Here is a 19,956-nt window from a genome sequence, read left to right as displayed (position 1 = left end):
CAAGTGCTGGATATATCCAGGGCAAAAACAGTAACCTGTGGCTGCCTCTTTGATTATCTGCTGAGTTAGTATTAGCTCCAGGACCATGTCATCATGGAGTCTTGTGCTCCTGTTTATCTCAGCTGATACTGCTTTAAGGATGTTCTTTGGATAAGGCATGGCTGAGATTACCTGCAATTAATTCTAATGATGGTGTTTTGTCCAAGTTTTTATAAAAAGTGTTACTCAGGCCACTAATGATGGATTTTGCAATTTTTTTCCTTTTTATATTGCTAGCTGGCCTTGATCTTGTTTCTCCCTGAAGATGTTGAATTTTCCCAATTCGACACACATGAATTACCACAGCTTTGCAGTTCTTTCTTGGTTTTTTTGGAATTTTGAAAATGTATGTTGCCTTACATGTTGCAAATGTACACACTGCTTTCATTTTTAAAAAGGGAGATGATTTTTTCCTACTCAATGATGGCTTTAAATGGTGGTATTTAAATGAAAGTGTGCAACAAGGGTTATATTTTCGAAACCTGCTGTACATTACATTGGTCCAAGTCTTCTTGAGTTTGTAAGACCCTGATTCTGGCTTTATCTTATCCCATACATCCTTTCTAATATATATTTTGATTTTTTTGGCCCAGGATTAGTCAATCTGTACTTTTTTCCTTTGGTCAAGACTTTGGTCAAAGCTTTTGTTTTGTCATCATTGTCATGCTGATGATCGCTTGCAGTTACTTGCTGAACTGCTGTCTGATCAACACCCTTACTCTCATTTAAGTTATCTCCAGAGATTTCATGCTGCTTGGTTAATGCTTTTAGGTCAAATTCTATTTCTTCCCATAGCTCAGCTACAGATACATGACTGAATTCACTTATTTTTGTAAGTGTGTTGTTGTTACCCAGGACCTCATCCACATCTATATTTCTGTCTTCAACGACATCTTGTTGTGCTACTGTTTGGATGAAAGCACCATTGTTTTCCAAGCTGGTGTTATCAGACGTTTGATATACAGTTTGGTCAGCATTGCTGACCACGCTACGAACAGCTCTTCTATTTTGGTGCCATACAACATTCAGCCATTTTTTAAATCTGTCATTCTCAACACCAAATATATCTAATGATAACTCTCCCCATACACTGGAATACCATGATGTGACTTGGTTAATTATATCCACGTTTAAAAATGCAGTAATTAGTCGCTGTGTACCTCCTGCTTTTTTCCACAAATCCTCTTTCAGCAATTTGCGTCCTTTTATTGCACGCCCCATATTCACACTTTGCAAATGGAGCGGAATTTCTACATGGCCAGAAGTTGCATAGAACAGTTTTGTATTTTTATAGCTCATAAAGCTCATAAAGTGTCTGAAAAGACTGCTCTATCACAATTTACTTTTCCGAAAATGACGCACATTCATTTTTTGTATTGAAAAACATATTAAGATTAAGGTTTAAGCAGGCCAACTAGTGGTGGTGAAGTAGACGCCCACGGTTGGCTCTCGACACAGAGTCCTTTGTCCTCGCCCTCTGCATACCACACAAATTGGTATCAGTAAGGCGCAAATTCATGATAAAAAATTCATTTGTTCGTTCGTTTATTTGTTTATTGGAGGGAAGTGTCCCTCCTATTTCCAACGCCCATGACATAATAATATTAATAATATTAATAATAATAGCATCAATAAGGTATATAGTGTTATTATATAATAATAGTTATATTTGATAATTAATAACGTTAATAATTATGATTCTTATTGCTAGTAGCAACAACAACAACTGCTGTTGTTATTAGTAATGATAATGATAATATAGGCCTATATGAAATACTATTGTAGCACGTACCGTCTCCCGACATGCTCTGCGGAAAATGTGTAAATGGCCTTTCGTTTGTATAATTGTAAATATTTGTGTTGTATTTCCAGTTGTCACCTGTATCCTTCGCTGTATCATATGTGAATCCTTTCGGATTCTCTCGTGTCTTTAGCCATTGTGTAAATAACCCACCGTATGTGTGCCTTACTGGCTTCCGACCTCTCTGCGTTTGCCGATAATTGTGGCGGTGTCGGAAGAATTTTTGTTTCTCCACGAAATGTTTTTAATCACTTGCTGACCTGTTGATACTTTGGTTTACCAACGACCACATCATTACACAAAAGTTGTGATAATCGTTTTTGCAGTAACCAGGTTCAATGTAGTTCTTTTTAATAAAAGAGTAAAATTAGATTATTTTATGACTTAACTTCTTTATTACGTAAAAACTTTCTGTTTCCAATGTGTTTCGACAATCTTCCGTGGACCATGAATGCAATAATAAATAAAATACTTAGTTCATACCTTTTGAACATTTTTAAAAATGAAACAATGAGTGGTCAAATAGGGGTTGTCACGCCCCGCTCCGTCCGCTCCTGATGTGTGCCACGCCCACTTCATTACCTCCTGTTTCGCCCTGATTGTTCTCACCTGTGGCTTGTTACCTGTGGCTTGTCTTTTGTATTTAGTCCTCGTCTGAGTCCGTCTTCCCCAGACTCGTCATTGATGTTGCTTGTTGTGATTCCCCGGTCCCAGTCCTTTGAATAAATCCCCGTTTTGCCCTACTTGCTGGCTCCGATCGCCTGCTTTCCGGCTCGCTTGCCCCGCGATCGTGACAGGGGTATACTGTCTACAGTATATTTAAAAACTGAAAAATGTCAGTTATTCCAAAAATATTCTCCTGTTTATAAAGGTTTATATACATAAATAATATGACAACTTTAGATTCCAGATACACATTAAAACAGAGCCATATAAAATAAAGCTTTGAGGTGAAAATAATTTTAGACGCCAATCATACTGCAGGGGTGGGATGGTGGTGCACTGGTTAGCACTGTTGCCTCACACCTCTGGAACCAGGGCTCAAGTCCATGTGTGTGGAGATTACTTGCTCTCCCCGTGGGGTTTCCCACAGTCCAAAGGTGTGTGTATATGTGTGTGTGTGTGTGTCTATCTGTCCACTGCCTTGTGCCCATAGACTCTCGACCCCCTGCAATCCTGAGATAAACATATTCAGATAACTGATGGATGGCTTATGCTACGAAAAAAACAAGAAAAAATGAAAGGAGAAAAAAATACAAATTATCCAACTGCAATAATGATACACGGCTATAGGACACATAGGGCTGGTGTTCTAGAAATCAGATGGGTGTGAAAATTTCCTGAAAGGGTGTGAAAGATGAGGGAGGGCCAGAGGAACTCATTGAACTTGGTTTGATGTTGATTTGTGTAAGAATTAAAAAGTTATTACAATTTATCCAACTGCAATATTGATACACGGTTATAGGACACATATCACTGGTGTTCTGGAAATCAGATGGGTGTGAAAATTTCCTAAAAGGGTGTGAAAGATGAGGGAGGGCCAGAGGAACTCATTAAACTTGGTTTGATGTTGATTTATTTTAAAAATAAAAAGTTATTACAATTTATCCAACTGCAATAATGATACAAGGCTATAGGACACATAGGGGTGGTGTTCTGGAAATCAGATGGGTGTGAAAATTTCCTGAAAGGGTGTGAAAGATGAGGGAGGGCCAGAGGAACTCATTGAACTTGGTTTGATGTTGATTGGCTTAAAAATGAAAGAGGTATTACAATTTACAAGTGGTGTTATGCTGATTGGCATTGCACTTTCAAGACGGTCCCTAAATTTTACGGCAGTTTTGTGCGAGCAGAAAGATATTCCCATCTTGCTTTGTATTCTTAATTCATATTGCAGGAGAATGTTGAGCTAACTTAAAGTATGAAATATTGCCCTCGTTTAACTTCACATGTGGAGCCTAATCTGAAAAGAATTGCCGTCATGATCCCGAAGATATTGTAGTTTAGATGTCAGTAAATGTAGCTAATATCGAACATAAAACCAACTTCACCGCAGTCGAGTACCGAGTTTTATTTTTTCCCTGTTTTGAGAATCACCTGTAAGGGAAAATTGTAAAGTGAAAGAAACTGTTTTGTGTAAATCTTCTTATTTTCCAACAAAAACATCTATTCAAATAGATCTATGGAATAAATTAGACCCAAAATAGTGTTTGTGTTCCTGAGTGTTATTTCTTGGGCCACATTATGAACAGTGGTGGTGGCATGTCCTGATTTAGAAGCCTTATGGCCTGAGAATTGAAGCTTTTCCTGAGCCTCTCTTTTTTTGCTGTAATACTCCTGAAGTGTTTATTTGATTTAAGCTTATAGAACAGGCAGTCACTAGGGTCAGATGGGTCTTTGATGATACTGGTTACTCTGGTCTTGCATCTCCTGGTGTACATGTCCTGCAGAGACGCTATATCTGATCTGGTCCACCGTTCCACCACTCTGTAGTAATGTCCTGGACACAGCTGTTACCAAACCAGGAGGTGATGTTCTGGGTCAAGAGCATAGAGCAGAGGGCTTAGTACACGGCCTTGAGGTGCTCCTGTATTGAGAATAATGGTGTTGGAGGTACAACCACCAATTTTCACTACCGTGGTCTGCCTGTGAGGAAGGTTAAAAACCAGGCACACAGACAGCTGTTCAGTCCCAAGTCCCTCAGTTTGGTGAACAGTCTATGAGGGACAATAGCATTGAAAGCTGAACTATAGTCAAGGAACAGCAATCTCACATAGTTCTCATGTTTCTTGTCCACGTGGCTGAGTGTGGAGTAGAGAACATGAGAGATGTCATCATTCGTTGATCTGTTGGGGTGGTAGGTCAACTGGAATGGTTCTGTGGAGCTGGAGATGGTGGATGTGATGAAGTCTTTAATGAGTCTCTCAAACACCAAAAAAAATATTAGGTGGTACAATGGGAGGAGCTTAATGGTCTATGATGTCATAAGCCGGAGGGGGCGTATCCCTTATTCTGATTGGTCGAGGGGTTATGTTCATAAATGGTATCATACATGCTTATGCCACGGTTGCGGACATGGGAATTATATCCATATATGGTATCATACATGCTTATGCTATATGATAAGGGGGGCCACATGGTTTGAGTTGCCGTTAAACTTTAATAGAATAAAAATACATTACGTGTATTTATTAATCTGTTTTAATTACGTTTTAAGGAATAATAAAACATATAGCAGGATGAATGTAAGCTAGTGCGTATGCGGCCAGCGGCGGTTCCATCCGCAGTAGATACAAGCGCCCTTGCGTATTTTAAAAGAAGAAAGCACCTAAACTTGTATTTAACCAAAATGTTTAAAGAAGAAAAAATTTAGTGTTATTTTTAGAAGAAAGAAAATATGTGTTTGGTGTTTTTTTTGTTTTTGTTTAACTTTTCTCATTCTTTAGATATAGCAGTGAAATCGGCCTCCTCTAGGCAGTGGAGGATGATGAGCTTGTTTCCTTAATTTGTTCCAGACTCCAACACGGGTCCTGCAGTCAGTGTTGCCAGGTCCAGCAAAAATCTCCAGCCCAAGATCTGCTTAAAATCCACCCAACGGATTTTAACCCTTAGGAGTCTGAAGGTATTTTGGAGCCCTGAAGAGATTCTGACATGTCCTGACATTTGTGTATTTTTCAGTTACTTATAAACATATAAATGTCTAAAGTCTGATAACATTGTATTCAGCAGAAACTGGGCTACTATAATATATGAGCAGCATGTATGTACAAGTCTTTATATTGGAGAAAAAAATAGTTATGCGTGATTATTGAAAACAACAAAAAAATAAGTCACTGAAATTAGACCACAAAACACATTCATGACATTTGTGTACAAGACTTTTGTGACCTGGATCTTGTAGTGTAGAGGTTTTACTTCAAAATGATGTGACAATCATCTCACTCACTCATTTACAGAAAACAATACATTCATTCAAATTTTCTAAGACACTTTTTGTTTAGAAAGGCCATATGCGAGGAGGTGGGAATGCTCATGAATAATGCTGTAGTTCACACCAGAGAAGACAAAGACCTGCATAATGAGCTGTATAATTACCCCTTTCAGTCAGGTATGGGACAGAGGAAAGTGCTACAAGAAAATAATTTGAGGACAGAAACATATTTCTTGGTTTGTGGTTTATTTAGCATGCATGTCCCGATGTGAGGTGCTGGTGAAGGCAAGGGTGATGCAGACACATTCCTAAAAACAAATAAATAAAAAAATGTTAGCATCTCAAACATTTACACCCGAAATGTTTGTGCTAAATAACATTACCGATAGCAGTATTATAGGCTAATCAAAACGGAGCCAAATATATGTTAGCAACCATAATCTAAAGCTATCCAAAATGAGGTGAAATACATTAGAACATTTACAAACATCTGTAAACTCCATAAGGCATTATCTTAGCCACCAGGAAACAACATGTTTGCTACATAAGGCAGCATGTTAGCAGAGTTATCTACATGCTACACTAACCTATGTAAATGGCATTGAAAGCCAATGTTTCACATAAGCTGACAAAAGCTAGCTGAAGTGAGGAAAATATTTACTAATATTAGTTTAATATTATCAGAATTAGAGTTATATAAGACTTAATAACTTACCCCAGGGCTGTCAAGTTTTGAAGACAGGCAAGAGTGACATTCCACAGGATGCCTTTTCATTGGTTGTTGTGTTGTATTTTACCCAGATACAATAGTACTATTTTCTGATTGGCTATTGTGTTGGCCCTTTCTTTTTTTTTTGATTGGCTGGTAAGTGACAGGCTCTTGGGGCAAATCTTGTCCGACTTCAACGTCATGAAAGAGGTGTGTTTCCGACGGGAAGCGGCGTTTTTCTTGACGTTTCGTGACGTTTTCATCCGAGTTCCGACTTGGAGAGAAATAGTCGAACGTACCATAATGTCACTCAACTCAGAATTTCCGAGATCCGAGAGAAAAACGAACGCACCATTAGACTGTATGTGTTTTTAAGCCGGGGGGCGTGGCCTTGTATGCATGCTACCCGGACTGTTTTCCGTGTGAATGGCTGTGGGCGTGCCCTGCCTCGGGTCATTAGCAGATAATGAAGTGCGACAGAAATTCTGTGCCTCTCCTTGGTTTCACATGGATTACATAAACTGAAAATATTTATTTTTCATTTAAATTGCTTTATTTAAAAGTAGACACTTTAAGCTTTCTATAGATATATTTCTCATGTCTGTCTGTGCAGTATTCGCGGAGTTTCAGTTCATTTTACTGACGTGTTTCAAAAAGATTTTCGCGGAGACTGAGACGGCTGAAAGCGCACCCTGTTTCTTTTCTTTATTTTACAAAAGCACAATGTTTTGTGGATATTGTGAGTATACATGAATAAAAGTAGACCCTTTACAGATTCAAATGATGTACTACACTTACGTGTATGATCAAACATGACAACGCATTTTAAGTTATTTTCACGGTTACCAGAAAAAAATGCAAGTGTCCCCGCCGGCGGGTCCGCCGACTCCTAAGGGTTAACTAGCCCAATATTTGAAATCAAAAAAATAAACCAGTATTTTGCATGCTGATTGTCACGATCCGCTCCGTTCGATCCCGATGTGTGCCATGCCCACCTCGTTACCTCGTGTGATTCCCTGATTGTTCTCACTTGTGGCTCGCTACCAGTAGCTTGTTTTTTGTATTTAGTCCTTGTCTCAGTCAGTCTACCCAGATCCGTCATTGTATTGTTATGTATTGTCCGTGGATGTCTCTACTCGTCTCTCCTTTGCTCATTAAAACCCCATTTGCCCGTCAGTTTGGCTCGTTCGCCTGCTTCCCTGCTTTGCCTGCTTACCCGAACGTGACAGAATGACGGATCTCCCGAGTGCACCTCCACAGCTTGAGGACAGCCGCCTCAAGCTGCTGGACGAGGTGCTTTACTGGCTGTCTCAACCCGAGGTCCGTGAGGACCCTGGGCTATGGCAGCTAGCCAGCAAGAGCAGCCGACTCCTCCGGGAGATGACTCCGCTCACGGGCGCGCATGTAATCACCGACGTGCGCGAAAACCTCCGGCAGGAGGTCGAAGGATTTACGGAGAGGCAACTCCAAACGCTCACCGTCTCGGAGGCAACCCCGCCTCCACAAACCTGTCCCAGCCGGAAAAAGAAGAAGAGGTGTAGGGGAAAAGGAGAGGAAGCCGCCCCGACGCTCTTCCTGGGAGCCTGCTCTCTGCTACCTGCCAGGGAGTTCGCCAGTGAGTGCGAAGGCTCACCGCCCGCCTGGGAGGACACCACCGCTGCCTGCCTGGTCAGCTGCCACCCGGAGAAGCCGCCTTCATTGGAGGCGTACCATTATCGGCCGGAGCGTCTGGGGCAAGGGGGAATACGTGCCGTGAGAGACGGCATTCCGCGGATCCCCAGAGCCCTTAAAGGGACAGCTCCGGACCTGCTGGCTCCGGACCTGCCAGCACCGCCTGCTGCTGCCGCCGCTTTGCCAGCGGCACCGCCCGCCGAGGTGCCCCCTGCTGGCCACACACCCGCGGCCCTGCCTGAGGCCGCCTCTCCCGTCCTGCCCAGCTCGCCCGTCCAGCCTGCGGCCACGCCGGCTACCTCTTTAGAGGCCCTGACTCCTGTCCGCCCTGCACTGACGTCCCTCATGACTCCTTCTCCCTTGCTCCATCGTGACCGACGGCCCTCGGGACCCCGCCTTTCAGTGTCCCGCAAGGGAAGGGGACACATCCGTCGGGCCCGGGTCCCGCCCGCCCTGCCCCCTGGCTCGCCCATTCAGCCCCTGGCTGTCGCTCGGTGGCTGCCTGCAGGTCCTCCGGCTCTGGGTCGGCGGTCCCCTCCGGGTCCCCCCCCAGTGCCTCGGTGCCGGTCCTCGGTCCCGCCTCCGGCGCCGTGTCGGCCGCCTCCGGGCCCCCCTGCTTCGGCGGGAGTCGGACGGCGCCGTCGCCTGCCGCGGCTTCCCCCTCCTGCCCGTCTTTGCTGGTGTTCCCTCCTGCTCCCTCCGTGTCCCCTCCGTCTCTCCCTCGTCCCGTTCCCTCGGCCCCTGTGTGGTTCCCTCCTGCTCCCTTCTCCCTCTCGCCTGCGGCCCCTCCGGCCTCTGCCCGTCACCCGTCTGGGGTCCTTCGGGCGCCCCTTATTCCTCATCCCTTTCCCTTTCTGCCTCCTGTCTCTGCCCCTTGTCCCTCTGTTCTGCCTCTGTTCGCCCCTGGCCCCTTTGTGTCGCCTGTGGGTGTTCCTTCTGTGCCTCCCGTGTCTCCCTTCCTGGTTTGTCTTTCCGCGTTTCCTGTTCTTTGTCACGTCCTGTCTTTCGGTTGGTCTTTGTTCCTGTTCTGTGTCTCGGTCCTGTTTCCCTGGTCTCGTTGTTGGTTTTGTTCTTGTTTTCCAGGTCCTGTTTCCCAGGTTTGGTCTCCTTCGTCGCCTCCCTTTGGGGCGCGCCCAGAGTGCGCGCCTTTGGGGGGGGGTTCTGTCATGATCCGCTCCGTTCGATCCCGATGTGTGCCACGCCCACCTCGTTAACTCATGTGATTCCCTGATTGTTCTCTTTTTTTTTTAATTATATTCCCTCCTCCACCCCCCCTCTGCGGAGGACTACTTTATCTGTATCTATTTATTAATTTATTTTATTTTTTTTTATTATTATTTATTTATTTTTAATTTTTTTTTAAATTTATTTAATATTTTTATTTACTTCCTCAAAAGAAGGAGAGGGAGGGGGGGGACAAAGGAGAAGGAGGGAAGAGAGAGAGAGGGAGAGAGAGGAATGGAAAGAAAACAGAAAAAAAACAAAAGAAAAAAAAAAAAACAAGAAAAAAACAAAACAGATAATCTGCTTCCATGTCTGTTGAAAAGAGAAAGACAACATACAACATCTGTACTAATCACAACGACCATCAAACGTTAAATGTTGTTGAACAGCACACACAACCAGCCTTACAACTCATGCCCAGAAACAACAGCCGATCAAGACAGTGTGTGTCCGTGAGCATGTGTCCGTGAGCACCTGTGTGTACACCTGTGTGTCAGCGCGCTGGTGTTCCTAAGGTTTCTCCATGTAATTGTCTAGTAGTGTGTGTGGGGAGCCACAGCCCCGCCCACCCAGGACATGAAGTCGACACGGAGGAGACCCGGGCCCCAGATATCCAGAGGCCCCCCAGGGCACGGGAACCCCAGGAGGACCACCGCAGGGACAATTGCAGCCCCCACCGAGAAAAGGGCAGAGGAGCGCTCCGGAGGGGGTCCATCCGGCAGCCACATCACAGGAGCCCCAGGGGGCCGTGGCGACGAGCACGCAGGCCCCGCCGGCGGCCGGCCACACCAGGGCAGACCGGACCCCGGGCCCAGAGATCCAAGGGCCCCCCCACCCCCCAGCCAGGGCCCCGACAGAGCTGGAAGGGCCAGGCCCCGGCAGGCAACCGCCGAGAGTGAGCCAGCACACACCAGAGCATCCAGCCCCGGACATCGAGAACCACCAATGCATCGGCAGCCGGGGGCCTCATCCACCAGCAGGGAGTGTGGCGGGGGGGAATACAGCCTGAGATGTTATTTCAGGTGGAGTCTAAGACCCAACCTGACACATACTTATAGACAAACAGGCGTACACATACACAAGCATACGTTCCCACCCTCATGCACACATAAACAAATATTCACTCATTCGCCCAACATGAAGACACAGAAATGAATGCCGTACGCACATTCACACTCCCCATATATACTCTATACTCCGAGATCTAGGCACCACCGCCCCCAGAGGGGCAATCCGCCACCAGACCTCGGAGATGGATCCCTTTTTTCCTCTGGCATGGGGACAAGAAGACCACCCCGGACCCCACAGCAGCCGAGAAAGCCCACCAGCCCAGACCCCGACCGGACGGCCAGCTCCTCCCAGCCCCCGGCCCCAGATGGTGAACAGAGAACGGGGGTGTGAAAAGACCCCATGCTTCCCTCCGCCCGCTCATATGTGGTGTTGGTGCGTGTTGTTCTAAAGTGCTTTAAAACAGGGGAAGGGCATGGTGCTAACCACCCTCTGCCAATCAGCAGCTGGTGTCAGCTCGGCCCCTCCCCAGAACCCTCAATGTCTATGTGCAACTTAAAATTGAGAAGTGGGCACTGGCACCAGAGGTAAGGCTGAATGAACAGACCGCCCTCTGGACGCCATTCCTTGTGCCCACCCCCAAGGCCCTAAATGTATGTGTCATGAGAGAGTAAGTAATGAGAGTGTCTAAGTTGTGATGTGTGATTGAGACACAGGTGGTCACGGGGGGACAGAGGAGGAATACCTCCCCTGCATCCCAGCGACGCACCTGCACCTCAAAGCCCTATATGTGTGTTGAGGTGACGGAGCGGGAGGAGGGAAGCATTTAGGGATGGGGAGGAAAGGATCGGGGGGGGCAAAGTACCCCCCCTCTGGAGCCAGCCCCCCCGCTGACCCCGATTAAGCACCCCCGTTCCCCGAAATCCACCCAGGGCGGGAGAGCCGAGGCCCATCCAGTCCGGGGGCCCAGAGCAGCGGCACCACCGGGCACCACAGAGCCCGGGGCAGCCAACCAGACCCCACCACAGAGGGAAAAACTACACCCACCCCACCATTCAGTCAACTCCCAGACTACATAAGACAATAGACACCCAGGTTGGGTCCATTCTCCTACTCTATTGGATTCCCCCCCATCCCCGCAGAGTGGATACCCCTAAGGCAGGGACCACCTGCGGACAGATGGTAACAACCTCCCCACCAGCTAAAGAGGCCCCCAGCCCCTCCAATGCGCCGAAGGTCCCGGGGCCGGGCCCCAGTGCACGCGCCAGCCCACACCCCGGCGACCCACCCCCCAGCCCAGCCGGAACCCCAGCCCGGAGTCAGAGCGCCCCCAGAACCCCAAAACCCGCCCCGGACCCACCCAGGAGCAGCACGGCCGCCAGGCCGGCAACCTACGTCCGCCGGCACAGGCTACCCCAGCAGCGCTGCATGCAGCCGCCAGAAAGACGCCACCCAAGAGCCACCAAAGCCCCATCCAGGCCAGGACCGCAGTCCCAGCGCCGAACCCCCCCAGAAACCCCCCCCCCCCAGGGAACCCCCAGACACCCCAAGCCCATAGGCCTCCCCCCCACACCAACAACAAAGACCGAAGCAGGACAAACCTGCGACCCCCCACCGCCACTAGGTGATGTAGCTGATCAAAGGAGCCCAGAGGGATTGGTCTAATGTGGCGGCAGAAGCTGTATCAAGACTAATATGGTCCAGCAAACTCTGTCTATATTGGTTGATATTAAGGTTATTTTTATTTTTCCAGTTCATGAGGACAGTCTTCTTAGCAATGCATAAAGCGGTGAAAGCCATGTGGGTTGTGTTAATCTCGGTAGTGACACCATCTAGGTCACCCAACAAGCAGACTGAAGGAGAGGCTGGAATGGTACATTTCAGACACTTTGATAAGTCCTCACAAATCCTGCGCCAAAACATCTGAAGAGGTGGACAGAACCAAAGAGCATGGATGTAATTGTCAGGTGTATCCCCTTGACAGTGTGAGCAGTTGTTAGAAGATGTAAAACCCATCCTGAACATCCGATGCCCTGTATAGTGCACTCTATGCAGGATTTTGTATTGTATTCATTGTAAATTGGGACTTCTAATCAGTTCAAAGGTTTTTAAGCATGTCTTTGACCAGAAATTGTGGTTCCAGCTGATTGATAGATCTGCCTCCCATTTTGCAATAGGAAGGGATATTGAATCATCCATTTTGGAAAGTGTCCTGTATATTTTAGACAGTAATTTGGGGGTTTTGAGATTAAGGAACACTGGACCAGCTTTATACCCTTGCAGGGGTACTGGAGGGAGCCTGGGAGTTTGCCTGTCCAGTCTACATGTGTTTTGTGGATTTGGAAAAGGCTTACGACCGGGTTCCCCGAGGTGCTCTGTGGGGGGTGCTTCGGGAGTATGGGGTCCGGGGTCCACTGTTGTGGGCGATCCGGTCCCTGTACGAACGGAGCAGAAGCTTGGTCCGCATTGCCGGCAATAAGTCGGACGTGTTCCAGGTGCGTGTTGGGCTCCGCCATGGCTGCCCTTTGTCATCGGTCCTGTTTATCATATTTATGGACAGGATTTCTAGGCGCAGCCAAGGCGTCGAGGGTGTCCAGTTTGGTGACCTCAGGATTGCCTCGCTGCTTTTTGCAGACGATGTCGTCCTGTTGGCTTCATCTGCTGGGGATCTCCAGCAGGCACTGGGGCGGTTCGCAGCCGAGTGCGAAGCGGCAGGGATGAGGATTAGCACCTCCAAGTCCGAGACCATGGTTCTCAGCTGGAAACGGGTGGTTTGCCCTCTTCGGGTTGGGGAAGACGTACTACCTCAAGTGGAGGAGTTTAATACTAGAAGCGCCGCACTGGTTTGACCTACTTAAAGCGCGGTTGGGCGGTCAAATGACCGCTAAGTCTTCAGACAGGGACACTGTTACTGACACATAATGATCGCTAGATGGCGCCTCTTGCACTAAGAAAATAATTTGGTTATAAGATCAGGGTGCGTTCGGCCAGTGAGTCATTCATTTCTATGTTGATAGTCTCCGAGTCGAATGAGAAAATAATCTGAAAAAGTCTAGTTTCATAGTATTTGTTTTTAGTCTTTATTTTATGTCTTGGATAATGAAATTTATTTAGGCATTATACTGAATAATCTATATGATCTATAATATATGAAGGCTTTGCACTCTATTTGACGGTATGAGAAAACTACATCGGTTCGTTCGTTCATACTGACAACGTTAAAGCATTAACATTAAACATTAAAACATTAAAAGCGCGGAAAGCAAGAAAGTGGTGCGTGCGGCCGCTCGATGAGAACAGGATCAAAAATTTCAGCGTGTCGTGATTTATTGTGTTGTGAGATTTTATTTATGTATTTTTGCAACAAGCACTGACTGAGATATTGACGTTAGTTCACGCATTCAAAAATATTCAGTAACTGCGTTGCTTGAGACATTTGCGTAATGAATTTCCTAACAGTTGCTTGTGATTGATAACTGATTGTTTTCCATTGAAGACCTCAGAGAATATGTAAAACATAGTAATTCTTTTTTTGGTTTATACATTCATACGGTTTTCGATTTTTTAAAACAGTACATAAGCTAACAGGTTTCCCAGTGCATGGGTAGTTGGTGCCCTCGCAGCATAGCGCCATAATCACGGACGCGGAAAGTACAATCAAGGCTCAACACCTAGTCTGCGAAATATCCAACATCTAACACCTCCCAACCCCCTCTCAATAGAGTGACGCAGTCTATTGTTAGTTTGAATGATTTAGCCGAAACCAATTCACATAACGAGTAGCCTTCCACCATCTATATTATGAGTCTTAGCTGAAACTAATTCCACAATGTAAACAAAAAATGTAGGCGCACATTGTTAATGAATGAATATGCATTGCATTTTATAAAAACGATGTATGCTGCGATGGATTTTTGTCAAAAGCCGTGTGGAAGTGTACGCTTTTACAGTAAACAGCGCAGGATCTGTATTTTTACCAAGTGAATCACAGCACGAAAAACACAAAACCTCTTTTTGGTAAATCAACAGCTGTATGGAGTGTGTATTTACAGTAAATTCGTCAGAAAATAAATATCCTGTGTGTCTAAATGCAGTTACACCTTTACACGGCCTGCCCAAGCAGGGAGTGTTGTGCCTCCGCCTCGCCGTTTTGTGTTTCCATTTCGTCTGGAGAGACATTCGACCGACAGCCCAGAACAGCAGCCTAGGTGTGATCCCAACCCCCTCCTAACAAGGCAGCATTCCAAGCATAAGTTTGGTGTGGAAAGCAGGAAAGTGGTGTGTGTGGCTGCTCAAGGAAAACGGGACCAAACATTTCAGTAGGCTACATTGCTTGTGACATTTGCGTGGTGAATTTACTAATAAACAGCTGTTTGTGAGCTGTTTGTGAACGTCCAATTGTTTCCTACTGAAGAAAGTGAAGACTGTGTAAAACACAGTATTTTTTTTTTTAGTTTATACTTCCTTAATATTTTCCTTAATTAGAATTTTAAAACAGTACATAAGGTAACATTTTGGTTTCCCAGTGCATGCGCAGTTGGTGCCCTTGTGGCACTCATGGACGGGGAAAGTACAATCAAGGCTCAACACCTAGTCTGCCGAATAGCTGACGTGTAACACCTCCCAACCCCCACTCAACAGAGTGACACAGTCTATTGTTAATTTGAATGACTCAGGAATGCAGAAGTTCCCTTCAACGTAGGCTGATGTTTTACAAGTGGCTTTATCGTCTTTCAAAGGCTTATTTTTTATTTGGCTTACATTTCTGGCAGATGTCATAAGTTTTGTTCCCTGACTATCTGCCGACTTGATACAGTGGAGAAGTACTTTCTTGCAGCTTGATTTGCTGACTAACTCCAGTCAAGTTCCCTTCAAAATAGTAAATTTTGCTCAGGGAGGTGCATTCTTGGAGCATTTGCCACAGACAAATCTCTTTTCAATTCAATTCAATTCAATTTTATTTATATAGCGCATTATCACAACATTACATTTCTGGCAGATGTAACAAGTTTTGTTCCCTGAACATCTGCCAATTTGACACTGTCTCCTTCTCGCAGACGGGGAAGGAGTTTCAGGAAAAGCATACATTTTTCTTTGGTTTTGCCTAGTATATTGTTAGTGTGACTTTTCCAGCCTTCAGCACCTTGGTGGAAAATCTTTCAGACTGTGCCTGTGTACATGGGAGCATTTCTCGTCTGTTATTCAACAGCTCCGCCCATGCTGTCATTATCACCTGCCCATTATCACCTGCCAATTGCCCTCAAATGATGTTAGAAGATGTTAGTTAGATATTAGAAATGACTTAGAAAATGTTTTTGAATGCGTGAAACTAACATCAATATTTCTGTCAGTGCTTGTTGCACATGCTCGAAAATCATAGTCGGAATTTTTTATCTGTCCACTTAAAAATGCGTAAAATAAATAAACTAATTTAAAAATAACATCTCAGAAATAACATAATAAGTCACAACATGCTACTTTATTTTTTCTCTCCGAAGGCAGATTTTCTGAAGTGCGCGACAACATAAATAACTCAGTTATAAAATAAGTCAGACACACTTAAGGAAAATATCATTACAAACCTTATTGTGTCTTTTTTTAAATATACCCGCTCTCAACAAACACAAACGTCCGCTTTTATATGAAATAATTAAAATAATCAGCTTATACGTTTCTTGATCGCGTTCTACCGATCGACACGCCCTCAAGCGCGACTCGCAATTGATGTGCCAATAAAAAATAATTAATAGCTCTCTATTTATTAAACTGAAAGGAATTTGTGAATGACTTTAATATATTTATATAGCCAACACTTGTGCCACTTGTGTCTTTGTTTCAAAGTATACTGGCTATTGACCAATTTGTGATTTTTTACATTATTCTACCATGTTTTAAAAATAAGTTTTTACAAAATATGTTGCTGAAATATACAGAAAAGTAAGAGCATGTCAGGGTATCCTCAAAAATGCATGCTGAAATGAGCCCTGTTTTCAATTTTTGGTGCATACAGGAAAACGAATGATAGGATACTGAGCTTACCATAGTTTACACACAAACTATCAGAATAATATTAGTTATGTACATAAATGTGCATATTAATTATCCACTTTTCAAAACGTTAGCATTTACCATTGCTTCTGTATAATATTGGCATGTCATGACGTGATCGTAGTAATCATTCGCACACACACACAAAACACGTGTATAGATGATCCTTGCGCCATCTGCTGAAAGAGAAGAGAATGGCAGCTTTGGAAGCAGGAAACAGCATGACCGAACGCGCCGCTACCCGCAATTTCGCACAAGTATGAGCAAAATAGCTTTGAACTAGCTTGTACCGTTGCGATTTTGAAAATTTAAGGGTGTTGGGTGATACAACACACAATTCTAGGAAAAGTCATGAAAGGAGGGCCCTGGAGTTTGATCGAGTGCAAAGTTTTTTTTTTTTTTTGGTCGTAGCGGTCAAATGACCGGCGCTCGGCGCTTCTAGTGTTAAGTATCTCGGGGTCTTGTTCACGAGTGAGGGTAGGCGGGATCGGGAGTTGGATAGACGGATCGGAGCGGCGTCTGCAGTTCTGCAGGCGCTTAACCGGTCCGTCGTGGCTAAGAAAGAACTGAGCCAAAAAGCCAAACTCTCGATCTATTGGTCCATCTTTGTCCCTACCCTCACCTATGGTCATGAGCTATGGGTAATGACCGAAAGAACGAGATCGCGAATACAAGCGGCCGAAATGAGGTTTCTCCACAGGGTGTCTGGGCTCTCCCTTAGGGATAGGGTGAGAAGTTCGGATATCCGGGAGGGCCTCGGAGTAGAACCGCTGCTTCTTCACGTCGAAAGGAGCCAGTTGAGGTGGTTTGGACATCTGGTGCGGATGCCTCCTGGGCGGCTACCCGGAGAGGTTTTCGAGGAGGCCCCGAGGCGGGCCCAGGACTCGCTGGAGGGATTATATCTCTCGGCTGGCCTGGGAACGCCTCGGTGTCCCCCCCGAGGAGCTGGTGGGGTTAGCTGGGGAGAGGGAGGCCTGGGTGCCTCTACTGAAGCTGCTACCCCCGCGACCCGAACCCCGGACAAGCGGAAGATGATGGATGGATGGAGATTAAGGAATTCTGCCACCCTTGGTGGTATTTGTAATTTGATTTGTTTAGACTTGAATTTCCTTTTTACTATAGATTTAACTTGTTGATATTCTAAAAATCTATTCTTGTTAATCCCATGTCTTTTAACTAATAAGTCAAAGGGGATAAAGTCTATTTCTTCGAATATATGTTCCAAGTATTTAATACCTTTACAACTCCAATCCGGGAAATTTATCATATTATTGTTTAGTAGTATGTCAGGGTTGTTCCAGATGTTTTAGCCATCCTGAGATGTTTTGAAGCCTGTTGGCTAAGAAGTAGTGGTGAAAGTTAGGCAGATCTAGTCCTCCTTTGTCCTTGGTCCTTTGCAGCGTTTTTAAGCTAATACGCGGTGGTTTATCTTTCCAAAGGAATTTAGAGATGGCGGAGTCCAGAGATCTAAACCAGTCAGGTGATGGTTTACTTGGAATCATTGCAAATAAATAATTAATTCTTGGTAACACCATCATTTTTATTGATGCAACCCTTCCCATGAGTGATATGGGCAGGGACTTCCATCTAAGCAGCTCATCCTCTACCTTCTTTAAAAGTGGGATGTGGTTTAATTTAGTTAAGTCTGCCAGCCTAGGTGAAACATTAATACCTAAATATTTAATATCCCCAGATTGCAGTGGAGTGGAGGAAGAGTTCTGAAAGGAGCAGTTAATTGGAAGAACTGTAGATTTTAACCAGTTTATTGAATAATCTGAGACTCTTGAGAAAGAGTTTATTAATGTAATTACCTCAGAGAGAGTGGTTTGTGAATGCTGGAGAAAGAGTAACACATCATCCGCATAAAGACTGACCTTATGTTCCACAATCTTGCATTTGATGCCTTTAATCACTATAGCCTGTCTAATTGCTGCTGCTAGTGGTTCAATAAAAATTGCAAACAGTGAGGGGGAGAGAGGGCATCCCTGCCTGGTGCCCCTCTTGAGACAGAAGCTAGAGGATGTTTGGTCATTTGTCCTAACACATGCTGTTGGGGAACTATATAATATTTTGAACCAGTTTATAAAAGAGGTTCCAAAACCAAATTTGTGTAATGTTGCAAATAAAAAACTCCAACTAACTCTATCGAATGCTTTTTCTGCATCTAGAGACAATATTATGATTTGAAGGTTTTTATTGCACGAATAGTCTATCAGATTGAGTAATCTACGTGTGTTTGTTGATGAGTGCCTCCCTTTTATGAAACCAGTTTGGTCAGGATGAATTATGTGAGGGGTTATCTTCTCTATTCTTTTTGAGAGAGCTTTGCAGATTATTTTAAGGTCAACATTAATAAGGGATATTGGACGATAGCTGGTAGGCAATATAGGGTCTTTGCCTGGTTTTAGCAAGAGACTAATGTTGGCAGAATTCATATTTGGTGGTAGTCTACCATTTTCCTTGGTTTCCTGCAACATTCTGTAAAATGTTGGTGACAGAATTGTCCAGAATTCTTTATAGAATTCTACTGGAAATCCATCTGGGCCTGGAGCCTTATTATTGGGCATACTGTTCAAAGCTTCCTGGAGTTCACCTGGTGTCAGCAGAGAATCCAGTGCCATCGTTTGATTATCTGATAATTTCGGAAGGGTTATACTATCAAGAAACTGATCAATTTCGTCTTTAGATGGGTTTATCTGTGGTAAGTATAAAGATTTGTAGAAGTCCCTGAAAGTGTTGTTTATTCTTTCAGGGTCATATACTGTATCCCCAGTTGAGTCTTTAACAGCACATATAGTTGTTTTTTCTTTATTTATTTTTAACTGGTTAGATAAAAATCTACCTGATTTATTACCATATTCATAATTTTGCCAGCGAAGTCTTTGTGCTAAGAATTGTGTTTTTTTATGAATAATTTCATTTAATTCTAATTTTGCTTTACGTATTTTATTCAGCATTTCCTGTTCCTGGGATGATACATAAGCTTCTTCTAAGGATTTGATGTTTTCTTCTAATTCCTGAATATACTTGTTTTCTCTTTTCTTTTTATGTGATGAGAATGAGATTATATTACCTCTCATCACAGCTTTGCCTGCTTCCCAGAGAACAGATGCTGATGTTCCAGGCAGGTCATTATAGTCTAAATATAAAGCCCACTCTTTTTTGAAATAGTTAATAAAATCTCCATCTTTAAGCAATGATGTATTAAATCTCCAGTTTCTAATTGGTGGAATGGCTTTCTTATTTATTAGAGTTAAAGATACAGGTGGGGCTATTGGTGGCCCCGCAGCTCGGTGCATTAACAACGGAGTTTACCCCGGTGAACGAGAGGGCTGTCTCTCTGCGCCTTCGGGTCGGGGATAGGTCTCTGACTGTCATCTGCGCTTATGCGCCGAATGTCAGTTCGGAGTACCCGGCCTTCTTGGATTCCCTTAGCGGTATGCTATTTGGCGTGCCGCGGGGGGATTCCGTTGTTTTGCTGGGGGACTTCAACGCTCACGTGGGCAATGACAGTGTAACCTGGAA

Source organism: Paramormyrops kingsleyae, chromosome 15 (assembly GCF_048594095.1).
Source record: "Paramormyrops kingsleyae isolate MSU_618 chromosome 15, PKINGS_0.4, whole genome shotgun sequence".
In the NCBI taxonomy this organism is placed as follows: domain Eukaryota; kingdom Metazoa; phylum Chordata; class Actinopteri; order Osteoglossiformes; family Mormyridae; genus Paramormyrops; species Paramormyrops kingsleyae.
Note: the sequence above shows the minus strand (reverse complement) of the source record.